Below are 10881 nucleotides of genomic sequence, written 5' to 3'. Positions count from 1 at the left end.
TACGGGCTGTAAATATCAAGTCTGCAGCGGATATTAATATCCGAACAATAGTGAAACGCTATTTAACAGCCAGGTAACTTAGATCGGCAGTTCAAGACATTAAATTGATAAGCACATAACACAAGAACAGTTATCTTTGAATACAAACGGAACTTTATTGATTACTCTAACACATCAAACTAATATCTAACATAAACACACGCACTCGCACATTCACACGTTGCAGAAAGGAAGAAGGTGAGGAAAAGAATAAGTTCTAAGAGAGAGAAAATATGAAATCCCAAGCAATATATGCATTTATGACACATGACCTGAAGAAACCATTGATCAGTAATTTAACCTCCTATCGTTTCTTAGGCAGGGTTATTACATTTGATCTAATGCACCAGTTCAGCTGGGAATCTAGAGGTATTACTTGCGTTTGTGTCTCGTGTGTCGTCTGACAAGGGGGATTCCCTTTTCCTGGCTGGACAGGGGTTTTCCCGGATCTTTGATTCGCTGAAGTTCTGGTCCTGTCTTGGATCGACGTCTTGGGAAGCCAATCACGTGGCGTGTTGGCGGCTGGATCGAAGTCTTGTGGGCGTTGTTTGAAGTTGAAGCGCGCTTTTGGAGACTCGTTGAGAAACTTTTGCGGCGAAATTTAACAGAACCCGAGACTTAACGGAAAGAAAATAAACTTTAAGTAAAAGTAAAGGAAAGTGAGAGAAAAGCAGATGGCCTGAATGAAATCGTTGTTTAACCCGTTTTCTCTGATCTTGGTCTGCCACGATCGTCAGATCGTCTCCTAGCTCTCCGTTCAGAACTCAACTCTGGTCAAACTGCTAGGACTCAACTCATCTCTGAATGAACAGGCCTTGAACTGCTGGCTCTGAACAGGCCGCGCACTAGCTGTGACGTGAACTGGAACCGAACTAAAACCGACTTGAACTGGATACTTTGTTCGTGTTCTGAGATTAAACTCAAATATTTGCCCATCCCCTGGATGGGTTCTGGCCAATTAGGCTTCAGGGGTGACTGTGTCTCCACCCCTCCCATAAAATTGGGTTATCTACGGTAATTTAGTTTCCTGCTCTTCAGCAGAGAGTAAATTTAGACCTAATTTCTTTCTATAAGGACATGATCAATTCTATAAAGATTTCATTCAGCTCATCTGTTGGATTATACCCATACGAACAAAAAGATATCAAACACGGTGCCTTTTCATCCACTCATTCAATAGCTACATAATTGCATGAATTGGGAGTGACATACATGCGTAATAGTCACGTGTATCAGTTGTAACACACTAACAAGCTATGTCGAAGGCTATTTGAAAGAAAGTCCAATAATCAGTGATTTGATGCACTCCATATGTAACAGTTTCTGTGAGTTTGCTTGGAGTTTTAGCTGTGTCACGTGGAGTTCATTTACCGGTCATTGAAAAGACAGAGATCTGGTTTGTTTCTTTGTCTTGTGATCACGAGTCTTTTGTCCTCTTTGTCTAAGATTTGGTCAAAAGGCAATCAAGTAATTTATTATTTAAAAGTAGTAGCTCTGGGCAGAATGGAGCCTCCATCTCTGGTGATAGATGGTTGATTTCCTGGGGTCTGGAGCTGAATTGGGCTTTGTAAAAGGGGCCATTTCTGATCGAATCATTTGGAAGATTCATTAAACTATGTGTCTGCGTCCACAATTCCTACAGGCGCTACAGCAAGCAGGCATCAACTCTGAACCAATGTAAACAGCTGCTAATATGGTTGAACTGTCAAGACCTTACACTGCATGTGAGTATCTGACCCTCAAAAGCATGTTCCCTAGACAGAGGAGAGGAAATGCGGACATTTATATCGAGGTAAAGCAGATGGCGGATCTCCCGTAGTGGAAGAGGGAGCTGACCTAGCTATGATGGCCTACCTAAGAGTGAAAGACAGGTTTCTCTTCAGCACACCTGATTCCTTTATGTTAGACAGGCAGTGATTCTACAGCTCGCTTGTGTTGGTTAGATGCAAGCATGAGCATAACTGCTCAGTGACAACAAGCATTTTAGAGACACTAAAAGAGACACTTGGTTTAATGGTCACTGTCCCGATGAGCACACTTCAGCAGCTACACAAGCGCAACATCGGATGAAATGGGGGAACGGTTCTCACCTGAAATTACTGTTCATCAACAGAGAGGATGAAAGGAATAACAATTGGCAGAGACTTTTTCCTTAATGCTTGGGGCCAATCAGAGTTTTGTCATGAACTCAAAAAGGACTATTCTTATTTTTCATATTGCAGTATCTATTATAAACTAGATTAAAAGAGTGTCTTTAAAATCTTGAAGCATGAAAGTTTTCAGTTTTAAAGTATAGATAGATAGATAGATAGATAGATAGATAGATAGATAGATAGATAGATAGATAGATAGATAGATAGATAGATAGATAGATAGATAGATAGATAGATAGATAGATAGATAGATAGATAGATAGATAGATAGATAGATACTGTTAGTGGGTGGGATATATTAGGCAGAACCTCAAAGTTGATGTGTTAGAAGCAGGAAAATGGGCCAAAAAGGAGTTTGACAAGGGCCAAATTGTGACGGCTAGACAACTGGGTCAGAGCATCTCCAAAACTGCAGCTCTTGTGGGGTGTTCCCGGTCTGCAGTGGTCAGTCTCTATCGAAAGTGCTCCAAGAAAGGAACAGTGGAGAACCGGCCACAGGGTCATGAAGGACCAGTGGAGAACCGGCCACAGGGTCATGGAGGACCAGTGGAGAACCGGCCACAGGGTCATGAAGGACCAGTGGTGAACCGGCCACAGGGTCATGGAGGACCAGTGGAGAACCGGCCACAGGGTCATGAAGGACCAGTGGAGAACCGGCCACAGGGTCATGAAGGACCAGTGGAGAACCGGCCACAGGGTCATGAAGGACCAGTGGAGAACCGGCCACAGGGTCATGAAGGACCAGTGGAGAACCGGCCACAGGGTCATGAAGGACCAGTGGAGAACCGGCCACAGGGTCATGAAGGACCAGTGGAGAACCGGCCACAGGGTCATGAAGGAACAGTGGAGAACCGGCCACAGGGTCATGAAGGACCAGTGGAGAACCGGCCACAGGGTCATGAAGGACCAGTGGAGAACCGGCCACAGGGTCATGAAGGACCAGTGGAGAACCGGCGACAGGGTCATGAAGGACCAGTGGAGAACCGGCCACAGGGTCATGAAGGACCAGTGGAGAACCGGCCACAGGGTCATGAAGGACCAGTGGAGAACCGGCGACAGGGTCATGAAGGACCAGTGGAGAACCGGCCACAGGGTCATGAAGGACCAGTGGAGAACCGGCCACAGGGTCATGAAGGACCAGTGGAGAACCGGCCACAGGGTCATGAAGGACCAGTGGAGAACCGGCCACAGGGTCATGAAGGACCAGTGGAGAACCGGCCACAGGGTCATGAAGGACCAGTGGAGAACCGGCCACAGGGTCATGAAGGAACAGTGGAGAACCGGCCACAGGGTCATGAAGGACCAGTGGAGAACCGGCCACAGGGTCATGAAGGACCAGTGGAGAACCGGCCACAGGGTCATGAAGGACCAGTGGAGAACCGGCGACAGGGTCATGAAGGACCAGTGGAGAACCGGCCACAGGGTCATGAAGGACCAGTGGAGAACCGGCCACAGGGTCATGAAGGACCAGTGGAGAACCGGCGACAGGGTCATGAAGGACCAGTGGAGAACCGGCCACAGGGTCATGAAGGACCAGTGGAGAACCGGCCACAGGGTCATGAAGGAACAGTGGAGAACCGGCCACAGGGTCATGGGCGGCCGAGGCTCATTGATGCACGTGGAGAGTGAAGGCTGGCCCGTGTGGTCCGATCAAACAGACGAGAGACTGGAGCTCAAATTGGTCAAGAAGTTAATGCTGGTTCTGATAGAAAGGTGTCAGAATACACAGAGCATCTCAGTTTGTTGTGTATGGGGCGGCACAGCCGCAGATCAGTCAGGGTGCCCATGCTGACCCCTGACCCCGCCCAAAGCACCAACAGTGGCACATGAGCATCAGAACTGGACCACGGAGCAATGGAAGAAGGCGGCCTGGTCTGAGGAATCATGTTTTCTTTTACATCACAACATGACATCATGACTTTACGTAAACATACACGCCACTTTCAAAAGCCAAATGGCGTGTTATCTGTACATATTTTGAGCTATCCGCGTGTATGTGTACGCCGTGTGATTCCGCGTGAATGTAAATGCATTTATAAACATACTAAATGATGCTTTTTTGAAAATGTAAAAATGCAGAATGTTTCTTGCGATGGGTAGGTTTAGGGGCAGGGGCAGTGTGTGTGTGTGTGTGTGTGTGTGATGGGTAGGTTTAGGGGCAGGGGCAGTGTGTGTGTGTGTGTGAGATGGGTAGGTTTAGGGGTAGGAGCAATGTAGGGGGATAGAATGAAACAGCGTTGATAAACAAGCTAAAAAGAAATTATGCGTCTTGATAGCACGCCAAAATGGCATAGCGAATTGCCGTGTCATACATACGCTATTTCATGAGATCAGTCTGTACTTCATGTGGATGGCCGGGTGTGTGTGTGTGTGGCTTCCCTGGGGAACACATGGCACCAGGTGCACTATGGGAAGAAGGCAAGCCGGCGGAGGCAGTGATGCTTTGGGCAATGTTCTGCTGGGAAACCTTGGGTCCTCCATCCATGTGGATGTTCCTTTGACACGTTCCACCAGCCTAAGCATTGTTGCAGACCATGTACAGCCTTTCATGGAAACGGTATTCCCTGGTGGCTGTGGCTCTTTCAGCAGATAATGCTCCTGACACAAAGCACAAATGGTTCAGGAATTGTTTGAGGAGCACAACAACGAGTTTGAGGCGTTGACTTGACCTCCAAATTCCCCAGATCTCAATCCAGTCGAGCATCTGTTGGATGAGCTGAACAAACAAAGTCCGATCCATGGAGGCCCCACATCACAACTTACAGGACTTAAAGGATCTGCTGCTAACATCTTGGTGCCAGATACCACAGCACACCTTCAGGGGTCTAGTGGAGGCCATGCCTCGACGGGTCAGGGCTGTTTTGGCAGAAAAAGGGGGACCAACACAAAATAAGTCATAATTTTATGCCTGATCTGTGTATATGTGTGTGTGTGTATTTATGTATATAATTTAGTTTTCTTCAATTTATCATTTAGTTTACTTTTGTATTATGTAAAAAGAGAAAAATTTAACAGCAGGGAAATATGCTACTACTTCTGATTTTATAATAAATGCTGTTGTCTATGCTGCTACACCAAAAAGAAAAAAACAGTACCAAAGGGTTCTTTGGCCTGTATATCAATAGCAGAACCTTTTTGTTACTAAATAGAACCCTCTTATAGGACCTTAATGGTCACAACTGACAGTAAACATGATATATAGAAGCCCAAGCTCCAGTGAAATATCTTCGCAATCCTCTATGATGTCTTTCTGTCCTTCATTATGTGTGTATTCTGAGTGGCAGTTTCTCTGAAGGAGGTTATGGTACGTGACGGCCTCTGAAATACACAATTGAGTTTAGAGTGACAACGTGTCTCTTCCAATTGATTATGTAAAAACAATTATGTTCATGAAGGCCAACATTAGCAAAGTATGTGAGCCCTTTACAATATTAAAAGGAAAAAGTGATATCAAGTCATGGAATAGCTTTAATGTTTTTTTTTTTTGTTTCGTGACTGGGCATGTTTATGCAAAAAATTATAATAAAAAAATGTATCCAACAATATGGATCATAATTTCAATATCTCTACTTAGTGGAGAAGAGAAGTAGCCAATCCTTAAAGGGATAGTTCACCCAAAAATGAATATTCTGTCATTTACTCACCCTCAAGTTTTTCCAAACAAACCTGCATACATTTCATTGTTCTGCTGAACACAAAGCAACATATTTGAAAGAATGTTTGTAACCAAGCAGATCCAAGCGGCCATTGACTATCATAGTAAGGAAAAAATATATATACTAAACTCTCAGGGGCGCCGCTAGCAATTTTGGGCCCTGTGAAAGAATATGAGGTTGAGCCCTCTACCGCACCAAACATACAAGGCAACCTAGCTATTCAAAATCTTTGTCTGCAATTTAATAATACTGAACTATTAAAGGGTTAGTTCACCCATTACTCATTAATTACTCGCCCTCATGTCGTTCGACACCCGTAAGTCCTCCGTTCATCTTCAGAACACAAATGAAGATATTTTAGTGTAAAGCTGTTAGTGTAAAGATAGGCCTCCATTGGCATTCAGTACATTTACACTCACAAGACCCATAAAAGGCGCTTAAAACGTTGTTACAAAGTCCATCTCACCACAGTGACTCTACAATAATTTTACGATGCGACAACAATAGTTTTTGTGCGAAAAAAAAAATCAAAATAACGCCTTTATCCAACTTTTTCTTGTCTTCCGTGTGTGCCTCCACGACGCATGCGCGAGAATATGACGTAGCGTCGGCGTTCGGGAATCCATGAAATGCACACTTTAGCCCCATTTTGAGAACTACGCCGAGACCTAAAGCACGATCAATGTAGAATTCAACAGCTTAGACACACGCGTCTTCCTCTGCTCGTAAACAAATCGCTTCTGGGTCATGTGTCCGAACGCCGGATCTGCGTCATATTGTCGCGCATGCGTCGTGGAGGCACACACGGAAGACAAGAACAAGTTGGATAAAGGTGTTATTTTGATTTTTTTTTGCGCACAAAAACTATTGTTGTCGCATCGTAAAATTATTGTAGAGTCACTGTGGTGAGATGGACTTCGTAACGATGTTTTAAGTGCCTTTTATGGGTCTTGTGAGTGTAAATGTACTGAATGCCAATGGAGGCCTATCTGAAGCCTTTCTCAGCATCAGCTTTCAACTAAAATATCTTCATTTGTGTCTGAAGATGAACGGAGTGTCATGGCGGTGTCGAACGATGACGGGTGTCGAACGACATGAGGGTGAGTAATTAATGACAGAATTTTCATTTTTGGGTGAACTAACCCTTTAAGCTTCGCTCGCTCAACCCAGAAATGCCCTTTGTGACATGCCTGTTCAAAAATATGTGGAATAGGTAGGGCTGCCCCCGACTAAAGTGTTTCCTACTGGACTAATTGTTCATTTAAGCCATTAGTCGACTAAGCACTTTTATTAATTTAATTATATAAATATATATACTGGAGAGAATTCTAAACCATAATGAGCATTTACGTTATATATTAGCCTATTCTGCATTAAAGCGCACACATAAAGCTTTTTATTTTATTTTTAATAGACATTTTAATTTTTTATTAATAAACTAGAGTTTTCTGTGTCAGTGTCGGCTGCAAAGATGAAGTGGACGATGCTGACTCGCAATCTCCGCAGTGAACGCGCGAGAGAAATGCACCTTTCATACGGATTACAATCAGAGCAGCCTATTTCTTTTCGTTTTGGATTGTTAATAAACGTATTAATTTCTATAGAGAAATATGTCATGTCTGCGAGGCAAGTAGTAGAGTTTTGGTTCACTATGAGATGCGCTCTAGTCCTGCAGTGCAGGCGATCGCGCCGGCGCCTCATGTCATGATTATTGTCTGCTATATTTGCTTCTTATTTATTAAATCCAGGCAATTGGCTGATGAAACATTGATTAAAATTAAGATACAATTTATAGAAAACAAAATTCACTTTAAAGAAATGCTTTCTACAAAACAAAACCATGTCTGACCTAGGGTTGGTTACCGAAACCCGGTGCCAATATGGTTATATATTATTAATATTTCAGGTTTCAGACATTTAAATGCTCATAAGTAGGCTACTAGCAAAAAACACACACTGATGTCTATGAAAGCGGTTATGACAATCCTTTCAGACGGTTATAATTTGACTAACGTTACGTGTTTTATTCACATCAGATAAATGCACATTATATAGTAACTATATAGTTTACTCTATTCTTCTTCCAGTTCACTGGTCACTTACTTTCATGTATTTCGTGAGACGAGAATGAACTCAAGTGTTGTAAATCCGACAGATCCGATTCTGAGGCGCAAACTAACATGGCGCCGCCCATTGCGCTTTATAGATCAACTAACACACATTCACTCACACATTTGAATATCAGATAGTTCGTGACACAGTTAAGAAGTTTGTGAATATTTTGAATAAAAAGAAAAAACGAAATAAACCCGATACAGCTGAGCTGTCAGCGCTATTGCGGCTGCTGTGTGTCATGTGAGAAACATGACGCGTCGCCATGGAAACATTAAGGCGATGCGTTCAAAAATATTTAGCCAGAGAATATGATCATATTTCAAAATAAAGCTGAAGCTTGAAGCTGGTTAGTAGCAGAGCAAGAATACAGACGACTGCTGTTATTACTGTAACTGTTATTTAGAGTTATATTAGGCTTGTTGTAGTTGGGTGGCTTAGGTTTTACTGTGAATTTGTAAATAAGTCAATTATAATTTGTTAATAAGTAAATTGTGTTTTGTATTTATTTATATTCATACATTTTAAGTATGCATTAAACTTTTAATAAATGGTTCAATTTAAATAGAAAATAAATAAATAAAAAGCCATTTAATGTCATCCACCTCGTTTTGTGGCCTTTTTTTTTTTTTTAAGTATCGGTTCAGGAACCGTTTAGGCACCGGAACCGTTTTAAAAGTATCGGTTTGGCACCGGAATCGAAAAAAACCCAAACCTAGTCTGACCCCACTCCATGTCTCACATTGCGCATCTTATCCTATCTCATGCTGTTCACTTTTCATAATCAACATAGATGACATTAAAAAATAACATTATAATATCTAAACATAAATATGAAACTAAATACATTTTCTTAATGGCTACAACAAGTATAGTAGCCTACAGTACAGAAATTGTATATCGCACCAAAAGTGCGTGGGCCCTTAGAATTGTCCTAACTTTGCACATGATCATCGGCATCAAAACACAGCGAATCCAGCGCATTCGTGCAGCTCGCCGTAATTTGTATAGACTGAGATTACGATGGAGCAGCTGTTAACTCGATTAGCTGCTATTTCAAAAATGGCGGTCACAAGTTTGTGTTGGTCTTGTTGGTCACGGTAACCCCGGCCCCTGACGCAAGCGGTTCTTACTTCTGGACCAGCAATGTTTTGGTGCTACTTAAGAAGCACTTTTCCTGGTTCAGAGCTGGAGCTTTGGATGTGGAAACACAAAGATCTGCTGATTTAGGCTCTGGCTCCGAACCAGCACCAGCACCAGCACTGCCTTGGTGGAAAAGGGGTATATATGCTCTTGAATCTGATATTGGACTAAATCTAAAGACTCCAGAAGAAAAAGATGCTCTCTATTGGAGGTGGAAGTCGAGTTTTATCTAAAAATAATACTGCAATGTTTGACAGGAAAAAGGAATGAAGCATAACAATATAAAATATGAATAGATGTATCACCGTGACATAGAGGAAACAAAACAAAACAATTCTCAAACAAACGTGACCCTGGAGCACAAAACCAGTCCTGCGTCTCACGGGTATATTTGTGGAAATAGCCAACAATACATTGTATGGGTCAAAATTATCCATTTTTCTTTTATGCCAAAAAAATCATAAAAACATGTTTTGAGGCATGGCAGCTGGTTTGAGCTGGAGCTAGTTTCTTAGGACCAGCTTAAACCAGTTTAAACGGGTTTTCAACAGGGTAGCCTAAGTAAATATCATGCTCCATGAAGATATTCTGCATATTACTGATAATTCTATATATATATATATATATATATATATATATATATATATATATATATATATATATATATATATATATATATATATATATATATATATATATATATATATATATAGAATTATCATATATCATATATATATATATATATATATATATATATAGAATTATCAGTAATATGCATTGCTAAGGACTTCAAATGGACAACTTTAAAGGCGATTTTCACAATATTTCGATATTTTTGCACCCTCAGATTCCAGATTTTCCTATAGTTGTATCTCGGCCCAATATTGCCCCATCCTAACAAACCACACATCAACGGAAAGATTATTTATTCAGCTTTTCAGATGATGCATAGGCCTACATCTCAATTTCAAAAAATGGACCCTTATGACTGTTTTTGTGGTATGGATAGGATTGTATAAATAAGCACCAGGCGCGTATATTTGTGGCAATAGCCAACAATACATTGTATGGGTCAAAATTATCCATTTTTCTTTTATGCCAAACAATCATAAAAACATGTTTTGAGGCATGGCAGCTGGTTTGAGCTGGAGCTAGTTTCCTAGGACCAGCTTAAACCAGTTTAAACGGGTTTTCAACAGGGTAGCCTATATCATGCTCCATGAAGATATTCTGTAAATATATATATATATATAAAATCAGTAAAATGCATTGCTAAGGACTTCATTTGGACAACTTTAAAGGCGATTTTCACAATATTTAGATTTTTTTTGCACCCTCAGATTCCAGATTTTCAAATAATTGTTTCTCGGCCAAATATTGTCACATCCTAAAAAACCACACATCAAGATTATTTATTCAGATGATGTATAAATCTGATGATGTATAAAACAAATAAAAAAAAATTACCCTTATGACTGGTTTTGTGGTCAAATAGTTGTATCTCGGCCCAATATTGCCCCATCCTAACAAACCACACATCAACGGAAAGATTATTTATTCAGCTTTTCAGATGATGCATAGGCCTACATCTCAATTTCAAAAAATGGACCCTTATGACTGTTTTTTGTGGCACGGATAGGATTGTATAAATAAGCACCAGGCGCGTATTTTCTCTCCTCCTTGGACCGCGGTGGTTCCCTGGCTGTCGTGTGTGAGTGACGGCTCCGGTTGGACCATCCCCCACCGGCGGAGAGCGCGCGTCGGGAGCGCGTCGCTGC

Source organism: Gobio gobio, assembly GCF_949357685.1.
Source record: "Gobio gobio genome assembly, chromosome: 21".
Classification (NCBI taxonomy): Eukaryota; Metazoa; Chordata; class Actinopteri; order Cypriniformes; family Gobionidae; genus Gobio; species Gobio gobio.
Note: the sequence above shows the minus strand (reverse complement) of the source record.